Consider the following 4,119-nt stretch of genomic DNA (forward strand, 5'->3'; position numbering starts at 1 on the left):
GTAATACGTAAGCGTTTCTATCGTTCGGTTATACAATTTTAAGGCATACATATTTCTGCATGTTACTATGACCTAACAGTACTATAAAGTGCTATGTGTGATTCTTTGGTATGTGCGTTTGCATGAGCGAGTATGCTTATGCATTGCGAAGCATAAGAGTTTCTACATGCTTAAATGACCTAGCGGGATTTATACAGTAATGCGTAACATGTAAGCGTTTCTACAGTTCGCTTATACAATTTTAAGGCATACAGATTTCTGTATGTTACTATGGCCTAACTGTTATATACAATGCTATGTGTGATTCTTTGGCATGTGCGTTTATATGCGCGTGTGTGCTTGTGTATTGCGAAGCACAAGGGTTTCTATATGCTTAACCAACCTAGCGGGATTTATACCGTAATGCGTAATATGTACGCGTTTCTACAGTTTGCTTATACAACTTTAAGGCATACAGATTTCTTCTTGTATATGTTGTACTTATTCCATATGGTTTTATACCTATGTTTGACTTGGGTTTGAGTTATATGACTTACAAGTGCTATGGCTTTGGGTTGTGTCTGACAGATCTTATTCATACATATTCTGCGCTTTGGCGGTTGTGTAAATATTACAGATGGTTTTGTGCCTAAGTTCGTCTAGGGCTTGTGTTGTGTGATTTTACATGTTCTATGCCTACGAGCCATTTCATACAAGTTTTATTCATTCTACCGATCTTATACCTATTTGCTCGTGCCTGTATTATATATTTTACATATTCTATGCCTTGGCGCCGTTCCATACATGTTTTCTTCATTCTCTTTACCCTTCGTTTGGTGCTGGAGTGTGTATTCTTATGGATTAACAAGCGTAGGCCTGTGCAATATGTGTCTATACATTTTCTCTTTATACAAGTATAAGCATATTTAGTGTGTGTTTTTATGATATTTTCTCTTTACAAGGTATAGGCATATTTGATGTGTTTTTATGATTTTATCTTTACAAGGTATAGGCATATTTGCTGTGTGTTTTATGATTTTATCTTTACAAGTATAGGCATAGTTGGTGTGTGTTTTTATGATTTTATCTTTACAAGTATAGGCATAGTTAGTGTGTGTTTTTATGATTTTGCATTTGATGTTGGGGGAGGCTACTCGTGTATTGTTCACAGAACGATGTGCGTGGGCAGATCGGACTTGCTGACTGCGGGGTGCGGGTGGGATTTTGAGCGGACGGACTTGTATTTCGTAAGGAAGCAAAAACGCTTCCTTACAACGTCTTAACCGAGAATAGATTTGTTTGAATGAAGAAGCTTGGGGAGTATTTTAGCTTTTAAAAGTCTATTTTCTAAAGTTGGATGACCAGTTTCAATTATAATATTATTTATGGGCGTCGTCCGAAAAGCATAACCGGTTTGAGGATGTTGATATTAGATTTGTAGCCATTGCCATAAATCACCAAAGCATAGTCAATTTGGTTAAAACAAACATTGTGGTAAGATAAGCAATAGTGTTAATGTGCGCATGGCTTTTCCAAGCAATGTACTGTACGAAATTCACCCTTGTTAAAATAAAATTTTTTAAGCGAAGACAGTGTGTTTCCAACCATTTCCATTTGTTGGAAAACGTGAGCCCGAGAATATGGAGCGTCTGCACATTTTGTACTGGTAAGTCATTAATAAGCATCAATAGATTTCCCGTATCGCATATCTGCTTTCGACAAATGTGTATTTTTTTTGCTTTATGTATAGAACTTGTAGTCCCTGACGCGTTTGCCCATGCGGAGATCTCTCGTCCAATAGATTCGAGGATCTTGATTGCCTTCGTGCTACCGTTTTCTTTTGTAAAAATGTACATCGTCCGCATAGCGACAATGTTCGATTCTCGGTACACGGCAAAGAATTTTGCTAGTTTCGTTGAAGGCGATCGGGACAAGTGTGACAGAAAGAGGAAATCCTTGCGGAATGCCATTCATTAGAGGAAAGGAAGCAGAGAGATGATTGTTGATTCTTAACTTTAAATCGCCGATGCGAAAGATTTGTTACGTGATTCCGTTCGGAAATTGCTTTGCTTGTAAAATAATCAATATGTAAAAGAGCGTCGATGCACCCTCTATTCCGCTTGAAACCAACTGGTTGCTTTGTTATTAGGTTCTTGGACTCAAGAAACCAAGATAATACCTTTCCAATACCGTTGAGAGGCAAGATAAAAGAGACATTTTTTGAGTTTGGAGTTGGAACAACTGCTGCCAGTTTCCATATGTAAGGTATACGGTCAGTCAAGAGTACCGTGTTATATAGGTCCAGTAATTTCTTTTTACTTGAATTAGACAGCGCACTGATCATTTGGTAGGAGGTACGGTTTAGACCAGGTGTCCTCCCCTTCGATTTGGAGAGACAACTTTCAAGTTCTAAGGTAGATATGTAATTTTCCAGGAAGGTGGCTCATCTGTCAACACCATTTGGAAGAGAAATTGGAGTCCTTTTATTTTCGATGAAAGCACTCACAAAGTTGCTGTCAGGGGTATTCGCACCACACTTTTCCAAAGTAATTAGAAATCTCATCTGCTTCAGCTAAAGTGCCATTGGAAGTACAGATGGCAGAAATTTCGTTCAGATTTGAAGTCCCATTGATTTTATTCCAGATAACTTTCATTGATGTATTTCTGTGAATTCCTCTCGAAAAAATTTCGAAGTGCCTTTGATTTTCGTAATTCCTTCCTGAATAGAGCATTGGACTTTTTGTATAATAACAAATGATCATGATCAGGACATCTCTTAAAGCGTTGCCATAGATCCATTTTATTTTTCCTCAAAAACCAACAGGCGTGTTCTTCCACCAAGGAACCCTACCTCATTTAAAAGAGGTGTTGGATTGAGGAATAGAAAGATGAGTAGCCGTGCGAATCGCTTTAGACATAATAGCAGCTTCATGGTTGCAGTTTCCTTTAAATGACTTTGAAATCAGAAATGACTCGGCCTGTTTGGAGTAATTGATCCAATCAGCTTTACATAGAGAGAGAGAGAGAGCAACATGTTAATCAATATTTTTCATCATATAAAATGCAGAGATTGCTTTAAATGAAGGCCTTTTCTAAAGCGTTACCACGACTGTTATTCACTGTTGAGACCCAGATGGTGTTCCAGCTATTAAAGTCGCCGCATATAATTAATGAAGGGGAAAGTACAGAGAATAAATTATAGAGTTCTTGCTGAGAAAACGATTGCGACGGTGGAATATAGAGCGAAAGCACCCTAGATTTTAAGATTATTTGTATCGCTACGACTTGTATGTATGAGCTTAAATTTATGCGTTTGCGAGGTATACTTAATTTTATAAAAACACCAACTCCTTGTTTGGAATGCGAATTTCGATCAGCATTCGTGAAGTATCCATTTAATTGTAGTGACATGGAAACGAAGTGGATTAAGTTGACATGTCAGCATCTCTGTCGAGAAGGTCGCTATAGGAATTTTGCGGGAATAATATGTTCTTACCAGCAGATTAGTCTGTACTTAGATGCTTGTGTACATTTGAAGTGCAACGTGTGGGCGACGTGAATAATTTGAAAATTAAGGTTGATTAAGGAATGAAAGATTGGATACATTACAACTTGTAATTTATTGATTAGTGTTGAGAGCTGATGATTCTGGAGAATTTAGTTTATTAGATTTTAGCATACGTGTTGTTGTTTTAGCTTTTTCAATATTTGCTGTTGCTTTGATTTTTTCCTATTATCTTTGGCGGGCGGTAAAACTGTTTTCGCAATATAATTTTTGGTCGATGGTAGAACAGGTTTTTCATTCATGCGAGCCGACAGCGGCGTAGGTATTACTTCTGCTACTTCTTTAGGTTCCAGATGAATTAATTTCCCAGTATTTGCGTCGCGCTTCGCACATGCCACAGTAATTGACGCATTTGTATAAAACGTGGGTATTGCTTGTCTAACGCCGAGTGTTGATCATTGCAATTTAGGCAGACACTACGGGTACAGCTTTCAGCACGTGAAGGAAGACCACAGTTAGCACAAGAAACAGCACTGGTGCACCTTTTTGCCGTATGACCCAGGCGTTGACAGTTTTTGCACCTCAGGTGATTTGGAATGCAGAGTTCTACTTTACATTTATACCAAGCCACATCA

Source organism: Glossina fuscipes, unplaced genomic scaffold, assembly GCF_014805625.2.
Source record: "Glossina fuscipes isolate IAEA_lab_2018 unplaced genomic scaffold, Yale_Gfus_2 111, whole genome shotgun sequence".
Lineage (NCBI taxonomy): Eukaryota > Metazoa > Arthropoda > Insecta > Diptera > Glossinidae > Glossina > Glossina fuscipes.